Source organism: Salvelinus alpinus, chromosome 14 (assembly GCF_045679555.1).
Source record: "Salvelinus alpinus chromosome 14, SLU_Salpinus.1, whole genome shotgun sequence".
Taxonomy (NCBI): domain Eukaryota; kingdom Metazoa; phylum Chordata; class Actinopteri; order Salmoniformes; family Salmonidae; genus Salvelinus; species Salvelinus alpinus.
The window spans coordinates 36,092,233-36,104,433 of record NC_092099.1 but is presented as its reverse complement, the minus strand read 5'-3'; positions in this window follow the sequence as shown (position 1 = coordinate 36,104,433).

Here is a 12,201-nt window from a genome sequence, read left to right as displayed (position 1 = left end):
GCTGTGCTACTTTGACTGACCCTGTAAAACAACACATTTCACTGCACCTATCTGGTGTATGTGACAACACAACAACTTTTTTTTAAGAGGTCAGCAGGAAGTAGGATATATCCTGAATTTAACATTACCTATTAAAACAAAAACAAGGTCTACTTCCCTGAAAATAACTCTGGTTTTACTGTCAGTCAGCACAGCACCTAACTCTGTACTGTTCACCTTCTAACAAAGCAGCTAAATATCTGCAGTATGATTCTCTCTGTATGACCTTTCTACTACAACCATCTTAATGGGCATGGCACAAACAAGCACATATTATACAGGATCGATTCTCATTGTCCACAGAGGGTTTAGCAAAGGACCTGTTTGTTTTGTATGTTTGCTTTTAACAGTTCACAATCACATTAAACAACATTTGTCTCATTATTGGGTTTCGGCACGACAGTAAAACGCTAGATGTCCAATTAAAACGTCTGATATCCATTGAAATATCCAATGAAATGGAAAGGAAGTTGTAACAGTTGAGACATTACTCTGTGTCCCAAATGGCACAATATTATTTCAACATTAGTGCACTCCTTGTTCACTATATAGGGGACAGAGTGCCATTTGGGATGCACCCTATGGCTTTCTGTTGGAGCTGCCAGCGGTATACAATACTATTTATGGTCCCACTGAAACTGTTACTGGCCAATCTAGTAAAATTGCTCCTGTTCTCTGTTTTCTTCATTACAGTTTGTGAGTTTGCACTCTGCGACTCCGTAGTAGCAATGGGTTCCACATCACTTTGTTTGATGCGACAATTCTCCCTCTCCCTCTTTATTTTTATTGAAAAAAAATCCCATTTATTTCGACAGGGAGAAATACTGAGACCAAGGTCTCTTTCACAGATGAGCCCTGCATACACATCAATACACATCAATATACACTATACACATCACTACACACATCAATATACACATCAATATTCACATAAATACACGAAAAGCAAAACACTATCAAAGAAAAAAGCATTCATTTTTCAGTAAAATGGTCCTCAATCATCCTTTTGAATTGCCCTAGAGGCACCAATTCATCACATTTTAGAAAGCCTTGGAGATCATTCCACAAGTAAAGTGCAAAAAAACTAAAAGCAGATTTACCTAACTCAGTGGAGATTGAAGGGATCTCCAGATTTAGCCATCCCTGAGACCGGGTCTGGTATCTCGCACGTCTGTGAGTTAACAATGAAGTAAGGTATGGCGAATGCTTATGCAGGAGGGCTTTATAAACAAAAAGAGTGCAATGCATCAATCGACAAGACTTAAGAGTGTGTGTTTGTGCCTGATAAATACTGAAACAATTACCTTGAAGCCATATGCACTGTGCAGTCGGCTGTATTCTGAAATGTTATTGTCAATAGAAGCATTCACGTAATAGCTTCAAAAACAATGGCTTGGAAGCAACAAACGTAAAACTGTTATTGCCTCAACTAACACTTTCCAAAACCAAATTTCTTCCACATTTCCCGCCTTCATACAATCACACACACACACACACACGCACATGCACACGCACACACACACACAAACATACACACACATAGAGATGCCATTGGTTTTATTAACCTGCTCCCCCTCATCTGTTAGAAACCTCACAGAGCTATCAACAACCAATCAGACTAAGGGCCACTCCAGAGGTCTGAGAGTGACTTTGGATGAACCTGTGTTCTTTGGCTTCGTTCCAAATGGTACCATATTCCCTATATAGTGCACTACATCTGGTCAAAGTAGTGTACCCTAAAGAGACTATGGTGCCATTTGGGAAGCAGCCTAGGTGATGTTCAGGTGCATCATCATTCTGAAACAATAACAAGGTCAAAGTCATCAGTCCATACAGACAAACTGGCAGTAAATATTGAGGTTGAATGTCACCAATACAACTGCTGTACAGTATTTTTGTAGTGTTTGGACTGGATGTACGCTTAATAAATGTTTGGCAGGGCAGGTATCAAGTAAAAGCTGCCTGGGGAAAAGATCACTAATGACAGAGTGACTGCCACCAGACTGATTGTTAGTTCATGGTCTCTCTGTCTCGCTTCTAAAAAAAAATCCTCCCTGCCCGCTATTGTAATAACATTGTAGTTAATAACACAAGGCTATGGCTAATATAGCCAATTTATATAACTAGTGAATTTATATAACTAGTGAAAGTCCATAGCGATAAAAGCGGAGAGAAGCAGACTGGAAAATGTCATGCGCTTTTTTGGTGCTAGCTGATTACACCAATCAAAACTTTCTGGTTCCCTGTTTGGCTTAAGGCTAGCTAGCTAACAAACCCCTAAACCCCCAATGATAAAATCAATACCCAACAGCAATTATAATGGGAAAGACTATAAGGACACAGCTGATGCTTAAACTGACTAGCAAAAACCAAAAAATGTCCCTTACCTTAACTGTAACATTAACCAAACCTTTAACCCTCACCCTGACCCTAACCCTTACCCTAACCCTAACCCTTACCCTAACTTAATTTTAATCAATACTGAAATTAAATATTAAATATAGCCTTTTCCAATTATAGCAGCAATTAAGTCTTAGATGCTAGCTAGCTACGGTAGCTAATGTTAGCATAAATCCCTAGCTAGCTAACTAGCTACATCTAAACGGGTATACACGAGATTTGTAAACATACCTAAGTTACAAAACAAATAGCTAGTTCGTTGTAGGTAGTTACCCACACTACAAAACTGCTTGTATCATTTGGAAAACATACATATTTGTTTACTAGAAAAGTAAAATTAGTGGTGTTTTTCATATGGGGGGGGTTTTCACCACAGCTGCCATCTTGGTTTGACAAATATTTCCGCTCCCGCCTCTTTTGAAGATTCTGTCATTTTCATTGAATGCCAAGATGAGTGCCACTGCTCAGAGCAAAAAGGTAAAGGTAAGGTAACATCCCGTTGCCAGCAATATTGCCCGGCAATATTACCCCCAAAAATTGCCAAAAAGCTCAATACCTTAAAAGGCTGGCAAGGATAAAACCACAGAGAAAAGGTATCTTTGATAAAACAATATGAAACAGATTGCTACAGTACTATTGAATTATCGTGCCCATCACTATTTATAACCACCTACAAAGACATCAACACTGATTTGTTGGACAAGGTGGGAAATTAATATTAGGAGTTCATTTAATATAGCAAAAAATGTCCCAGGTTCATTTACTAGACATTCTAAAATTGTTGCTAAGATAATTATCTGACAAAAATGTATTAATGATGTCTGCACTTATAATGAAGCCAAACCGTGTTAAAAAAGTATGTCTTACGCACTCGTTGTCAAAGGTGATATATGCCTTGTATTAAATATTATTACGTATATCAGAAGGTAATACATCTGCCAGGGATAAAAAATAGTAATCTAATTGAATAGACTCATATATTCTCTGTGTAATCGAGAAACCCATTGGCTCCCTGACATCTCCTTCCTTTTCCACTGAATTAATGTCAGCCCACAAACACCCCACAGCCCTGGATTTAGAACTATTTTTGTGGCATTGAAACAGGCCTAAATGTACTAAATGTTCTCTGTGTCTACAGGACGGTCTACAACACCCCCATGTGACCTACTTGTTGTGTGTACAGTATGTACTGACATGCATGTGTAACTGATAGATGCACGCACGCACACTACATTTTAATGTTTTTTAAATGTATTTCAATTGTAAAGTATTTTGTCTGTAATGTCTTTTTCGTTATGTGTCAGACCCCAGTACAACTAGCTGTCACCTTTGGCATCAGCTAATGCGGATCCTAACAAATCAAATAAATCTCAAAACACCACAAGAATAGACTCAGAACATTTGCCCATAGGAATCCTCCAGCTGCAAAGGTAAAAGTAATAATGTTTACTCATTGTTCTGCTCTTAAAGCAATCATATGCAATGTTCATGAATAGAATGCTACATCATTAGGCCTGATGATCAATAGTATTTATGTGGTTCCTTTTTCCATATCAAAATAGCTATAGCTATTCAGAAATACATGTGAAAGCTTGTATGGCAGAAATACTTAAATAATTGACTAATCAGTCAACAAAAATGATCAATGGGAACCATAATCAACTGCTTCTCTTATTCACAGTTAGCAAGAGGATCAAACATTAGATTTAATCCTGACTCCTGACCCACATCAACATTGTTCAAAGGTCTCTGTAATCCTCAGGCACGTGGCCCCTATGAATCCATACAAAAAAGAGGAAAGGGAAAAGCAATAAGGTAAATGAATTAATGTTTTATCAAGGATCAGCTCTCTGGGTGTGGCAAGATAATCCTCTAAGATTAAACAAGCCAAAATGTAAAATAAAGCTTTTGGTTCAATTCAGCCTTGCCTAGTTAAATAAAGGTTAAATAAATAAATAAAAAATCCAGTCTGACAGAGGCAGACTGGGACAAGAATTCGACCCTGGCATTTTATCCACACCAGTCTGTCTGTCTGACGGCCTGTCTGCTTAAAACTTAAACGTTATAAAAGACAAGCTGATTTAGACAATATTTAGCAAATTAGTGCTGTCATATGTGTTCCCCTAAATAAACACCTTAATTAATGATTACTATTACAGGGCTCCAGACTTACATTTTCCCCTGGTGTTACTGGTGATACCAACTTTTAAGGCTCGTACACATCGCACCGAATGTGGATTTAGCGTTTGTCTGCCAATTGTAAAGTCGGTGCGCACTCGGTTCGTAAATGCTATGTACTCTTGGCCAGCAAACGCTATTGGTGTATCTGCGTCCTTACAGTTGGTGACACCAGGCAATTGTTTGGTCTGACACAAATCATGAGTAATCATCTTAAAGTAATTCATAGTGCTTCATTAAGAAGTATAATACATAGACTACTGAGGTATTCAATAAACAAGTTGTTTCATCTAACACATCCAAGCAAGAATGCATGATTCATGATATTTTGATGTGCAACCTAATCCAGTGATTGTCAAGTAGAATTTACTGTAGTTATAATTTACTGTCAAAAAAGAAATCCAGAATTTCCAGACATTTGTTTTGTTCAAGAGAGATGAATTCCATCTTTATGTGCACTAACTAATATTATAGGCTATTTCATTTGGGGTTCAACAACTGAGGAAGTGGAATCTGAAAACATATTAACTAGATCACTAACTCTAAACATAATACCCATGTTTATAGGCACCCTTTCCATTTTTTACTATGTGTAACAGGGTTGGTTATGTTTCCACTTGCCTCTAAAGAAATGTGTATTTGATGTTCAAGCATTCTTATTGGTTAGTTCAACTCTGATGACAATAAGGGGTGTTGTGATTGGCCCCGCTTGCAGATAGGGGGAGATCGCGAACGTCAGGTCTTCCCAGTATGAAAATGTGATGCAAGGGGTAGGTCACGTTCTGAATACTGTTTTCTATTTTCTATTTTACAATGTGTACAAGTTTGCTGTACGTTACTGATTTTATACATGTGTGGGTATATGGTACCTGTTAGGGATTGAGGGGCTTTCTGGGATGTGCTTTGGCATATGATTGCTGTAAATAATTGTGTTAGCTAGCATACACCGATGTCATGGTCACATAAGCCACGGCTAACACAGTTGTCTTCATGCTACAGATTTTGCCATCGACAGCCATCAACACTGTTAAGTCCTGCACAACTAACGTGCTGTTTCCCATTTAACAACAGGTATTTACACATGTTATATTTTGTATTGTATTTTTGTATTTTGTTCGCCCAGTATGAAAATGTGATGCAAGGGATTTTGCCATCGACAGCCATCAACACTGTTAAGTCCTGCACAACTAACGTGCTGTTTCCCATTTAACAACAGCAGAAATAAATGATGCTCAACTGGGACTACTGGCCGAAGTTATTTATTTTGTGAAAACACAACGCATGGCGAGTACATTATACATCTGTTACATATGCATAATCTTGGATGTCTAACTGACGACAGAGTCGGAGCAGGTCTCTTTGCTAATGCCACATTTGACTTTGACTGCGAGTTCAGCTCAGCTCATCAGAAAACCGGACCGGCCAATCTTCGTAGGGGGGGGCAGCCATTGCCCACTGATCAGCCAAAGTGTCATTATTCATTGGAATATGATGACATTGCTAAAGTACACAAATAACTAGTACAAAACAACTTTGCCATCGTTATGATGTCGTCAAGTTTAATTTAGAGCATGGTTTCCCAAACTCGGTCCTGGGGACCCCAAGGGGTGCACGTTTTGGTTTTTGCCCCAGCTAATTCAAATAATCAAAGCTTGATGATGAGTTCATTACTTGAATCAGCTGTGTAATGCTTGGACAAAAACCAAAACGTGCACCCCTTGGGGTCGGCAGGACTGAGTTTGGGAAACGCTGATTTAGAGAGATGGCAATGTTTTCATGAGCTAGCAAAGTTTGACAGAAATAGCTGGCAATGCTAACGTTAGCTAGCTAAAAATATTGTGCTCTCCCCTCAATCTTAGCTAGCTAGCTAAAGTTATACTGCATCTAAAGTCAATCTGGAGACATCACAATGATGACACCAATTGAGACTTCATCGAGTAGAATCCTCAGCTGGGCATCAGTCCTAAAACAAACGTTCAAAACAATTTTGTGACGAAACGTGCAACCAATGAATAGATTAGTATAACAGAGAAATCACCCCCAAAAATTGAATACAAGTCTTAACAGGTCCATGGGCCGCCGGCCATGTCACCTTTTTCATTGTTTTATTTTTAAATACAATTTTTTTTTGTGAGTGTGTGTCAATTTCGACCAGCCCACCCAACAAAAAATGGTCCAACCCATCTGACATTTGCCAGAATTGCCAAATGGCCGATCCACCACTGCAGTCTGAGCACATTGATTCCGAGAGGTCACACTCCCTCAGAGATGGCATACTATGTTGCACTCCATACACCTGCTCAACATACACACAGTAGAGACACCAGTGTTTCCCCTATATTCCCCTGAAGGAGATGATTGTGGACTACAGGAAAAGGAGGACCGAGCACGCCCCCAATCTCATCGACGGGGCTATAGTGGAGCAGGTTGAGAGCTTCAAGTTCCTTGGCGTCCACATCACCAACAAACTATCATGGTCCATGCACACCAAGACTGTTGTGAAGAGGGCACGACAAAACCTATTCCCCCTCAGGAGACTGAAAATATTTGGCATGGGTCCTCAGATCCTCAAAAGGTTTTACAACTGCACCATCGAGAGCATCCTGACGGGTTGCATCACTGCCTGGTATGGCAACTGCTCGGCCTCCGACCGCAAGGCACTACGGCCCAGTACATCATCAAGCTTCCCGCCGTTCAGAACCTCTATACCAGGCGGTGTCAGAGGAAGGCTCTAAAAATTGTCAAAGACTCCAGCCACCCTAGTCATAGACTGTTCTCTCTGCTATTGCACGGCAAGCGGTACGGAAACGCCAAGTCTAGGTCCAAAAGGCTTCTAAACAGCTTCTACCCCCAAGCCATAAGACTCCTGAACAGCTAATCAAATGGCTACCCAGACTATTTGCATTGCCCCCCGCCCTCTTTTACGCTGCTGCTACTCTTACCAGCACTCCTTGTATATAGCCCCGCTATTTATTGCTGCTCTTCAATTATGTGTTATTCTTATCTCTTAAAATTGGTATTTTCTTAAAACTGCATTGTTGGTTAAGGGCTTGTAAGTAAGCATTTCACTGTAAGGTCTATCTGTTGTATTCGGCGCATGTGACAAATAAAATGTTATTTCATTTGAAATCGGCAGACAACTCAGCTCTTGCGTGTTGTGACAATCAAGTACCTTATAGTCATTTTGATAGTCATCTTGTGTCCTGAGGATAGTTTATTTATTTGATTTGATTTATTTGATTTATTCATTATGCAGCGGTACCCCGCTGCTGCTAAATCGTTGCCGCCACTCCAATCGTTGCCGCCACTCCCAAAATTATTTTGTTTTAAAAAAGGTTTCTACCGAGACACACATTTAAGATCAGAGTAACAAGTTACAGTGTATATGTGTAGCATTTTCTTTGTTTCGTTTTTTCAATTAGGTAAATGGAGATGGCAGACCCCGTGCTTCAGCCTATTATTTAAAGCCGCTATTCTGCTTCACTTAGGCTACAGGTTATAATATTTTAAATGGGAAATTATATTTCAGCTTAAATATGTGTCAATAAACTTTCATTTTAATTCATTTTGAAATATAATGTCCTTTTAAAAAGTCACCAGAAGCAACCTTACGTTTGCCACTGCAGCTGAAAAACAAATCCTAGGGGAAACACCACGCACGCGCACACACACACACACACGCACACACACACGCCATGCTATGTTGCACTCAATACACCTGCTCACCACCTATATTTGTTCATCCTTTGAGCCTCCAGAGAGGTGGGAGTTATTTTGTTGCAGGTTTATAGTTACAGGGAGCCATCTAGTGGCCATCCATGTTAGATTAAAATCCTCTTTATAAACCTAACCAGAACCCCAGTGCATTAGCATTTCCCTCCACGTGATTAGCAGTTTCACTGATCTTCTGCTAGGTGGCAACAGAAAGAATACTTCATGTTTGTTTATATTCTTGAGGACTGATTACATTTACATTTTGATCATTTAAGAGACACGTATTTACAATCAGTGCAAATGGGTCTTTGCAAATACAAAATGAAAGAAGTGGAAGAGGTGACTTGATTACTGTAAATCATACACTTGTTTTGTTTCAGCTGTAATTGTGTGTGTAATTTGTTGTACAGTCACTGGGGAAGCTAAATTACATAGCGTGCCTTTAAAGGTTTCTGTTGCTCATTGACCTGACTGCTAACAGGGAATTCTCGTATACTGTGTGGCCTGTGGCTTGACATTGCATTGAATCTTTCTCCGTATCTAACTAACAGTGTGGTCTAGACTCTAGGTCTCAGAAATACAGGTGGCATACATCAGGCTCAAACTTCTACACTACAAGGTAATGCTGTGGCCTGTGAATGGAAGATGTTACAAGGCAGGACTGCTCATTACCGTGAGAAGTCAAAGACTTAATTATGCACTATTAAATATAGATTACTAGTCTATTAGCTAAATCCCTATAGGAAGTCAAGAGCTATGTATCTCTTTGTATTCAATGAAGGGAACATATGCCTTTCACTATGCAAAAAGCTGTATCACTCATTTACAAATTTCTCTTCTCACATCTCTCTTCTCTCAGCGGTTGTGAGAGGAGACTATCACATCTACAACATTTCTCCATTCACACAGAGTAGGCTAATACACAGTTCACTGGCACCCTTAAGAGCAAATTAACATCTAAAAATAACAATTTTGTTGATTGTAGAGATGATGGGATGTTCCTTCTATTGAGGAACTACCGCTGGAAAAATACAGTGCAGACTGACCCTGGTTTGTACTCATTTTAATTTAACAGCTCTTCACTGTGATTGGGCTGAGTTCATTCCTCTTAATTACGCCTCATGTGGCTGTCTTTAATTGCTAATAAGCTTTGGCAGCAGATCGCAACAAACCTGGGTTTAAATAGTATTTGATCTCTTTCATATACTTTGACCGTTTGCTCTAGCCTGCCTAGAGTGCCATGTGGGCGGGGGTTTACAGTTTTGGGAGTGTTCTATTGACCCAGACAAGCTCAATCAAGCCCGAATAAAGTATTTAAATGATTTAAAATAGTATTTGAACCCAGGTCTGGAGAGTGAATTAGAGATTGAACCTGCAGTGCGCTCAATATACTGTCCAAAGAGGAAATGTGTGTGTGTGTGTGTGTGTGTGTGTGTGTGTGTGTGTGTGTGTGTGTGTGTGTGTGTGTGTGTGTGCGCGCGTGCGTGCGCGTGTGTGTGTGTTCTCATTCTACTGCCCAGAGAGTAGAGCAGAGAACCCATTATGAATTCCATTGTCTTTGTTCTGCCTACTCAACCCAGTCCAGTGGGCTTAAAATAAAACAGTAAGATTCAGTCATTATCATGGATTTCTAAAGGGTAATGAAGACGAAAACAACAACAATATGCTACACAGCAAATTCTCCAGTATTAAATTAACACGGCATGTGCGGACCTGTATAGTAGTGATGCGCGGGTTGACTCATAACCCGAAGTCCCGGAGGTTATATCTTTATGAAGGGCAGGTGGGTGGTGGGGGGGCGGTTATATCTTTATGAAGGGCAGGTGGGTGGTGGGTGGTGGGCGGTTATATCTTTATGAAGGGCGGGTGGGCGGTGAGCGGTTATATCTTTATGAAGGGCGGGTGGGCGGTGAGCGGTTATATCTTTATGAAGGGCGGGTGGGTGGTGGGCGGTTATATCTCTATGAAGGGCGGGTGGGCGGTTATATCTTTATGAAGGGCGGGTGGGCGGTGAGCGGTTATATCTTTATGAAGGGCGGGTGGGCGGTTATATCTTTATGAAGGGCGGGTGGGCGGTGAGCGGTTATATCTTTATGAAGGGCGGGTGGGCGGTTATATCTTTATGAAGGGCGGGTGGGAGGTGGGGGGCGGTTATATCTCTATGAAGGGCGGGTGGGCGGTTATATCTTTATGAAGGGCGGGTGGGCGGTGAGCGGTTATATCTTTATGAAGGGCGGGTGGGCGGTTATATCTTTATGAAGGGCGGGTGGGAGGTGGGGGGCGGTTATATCTTTATGAAGGGCAGGTGGGTGGGTGGCGGTTATATCTCTATGAAGGGCGGGTGGGTGGTGGGCGGTTATATCTCTATGAAGGGCGGGTGGGCGGTTATATCTTTATGAAGGGCGGGTGGGTGGTGGGCGGTTATATCTCTATGAAGGGCGGGTGGGCGGTTATATCTTTATGAAGGGCGGGTGGGCGGTGAGCGGTTATATCTTTATGAAGGGCGGGTGGGCGGTTATATCTTTATGAAGGGCGGGTGGGTGGTGGGCGGTTATATCTCTATGAAGGGCGGGTGGGCGGTTATATCTTTATGAAGGGCGGGTGGGCGGTGAGCGGTTATATCTTTATGAAGGGCGGGTGGGCGGTTATATCTTTATGAAGGGCGGGTGGGAGGTGGGGGGCGGTTATATCTTTATGAAGGGCAGGTGGGTGGGTGGCGGTTATATCTTTATGAAGGGCAGGTGGGTGGTTATATCTTTATGAAGGGCAGGTGGGTGGTGGGGGGCGGTTATATCTTTATGAAGGGCAGGTGGGTGGTGGGGGGCGGTTATATCTTTATGAATGGCAGGTGGGTGGTGGGGGGCGGTTATATCTTTATGAAGGGCGGGCGGCGAGGTGGGGGGCGGTTATATCTTTATGAAGGGCGGGCGGCGAGGTGGGGGGCGGTTATATCTTTATGAAGGGCAGGTGGGTGGTGGGGGGCGGTTATATCTTTATGAAGGGCAGGTGGGTGGTGGGGGGCGGTTATATCTTTATGAAGGGCAGGTGGGTGGTGGGGGGCGGTTATATCTTTATGAAGGGCAGGTGGGTGGTGAGCGGTTATATCTTTATGAAGGGCAGGTGGGCGGTTATATCTTTATGAAGGGCAGGTGGGTGGTGGGCGGTTATCTCTTTATGAAGGGCGGTGAGCGGTTATATCTTTATGAAGGGCGGGTGGGCGGTGAGCGGTTATATCTTTATGAAGGGCAGGTGGGTGGTGGGCGGTTAAATCTTTATGAAGGGCAGGTGGGCGGTTATCTCTTTATGAAGGGCGGGTGGGTGGTGGGCGGTTATATCTTTATGAAGGGCAGGTGGGTGGTTATATCTTTATGAAGGGCAGGTGGGTGGTGGGGGGGCGGTTATATCTTTATGAAGGGCAGGTGGGTGGTGGGGGGCGGTTATATCTTTATGAAGGGCAGGTGGGTGGTGGGGGGCGGTTATATCTTTATGAAGGGCAGGTGGGTGGTGGGGGGCGGTTATATCTTTATGAAGGGCAGGTGGGTGGTGGGGGGCGGTTATATCTTTATGAAGGGCAGGTGGGTGGTGGGGGGCGGTTATATCTTTATGAAGGGCAGGTGGGTGGTGAGCGGTTATATCTTTATGAAGGGCAGGTGGGCGGTTATATCTTTATGAAGGGCAGGTGGGTGGTGGGCGGTTATCTCTTTATGAAGGGCGGGTGGGCGGTTATATCTTTATGAAGGGCGGGTGGGCGGTGAGCGGTTATATCTTTATGAAGGGCAGGTGGGTGGTGGGCGGTTAAATCTTTATGAAGGGCAGGTGGGCGGTTATATCTTTATGAAGGGCGGGTGGGTGGTGGGCGGTTATATCTTT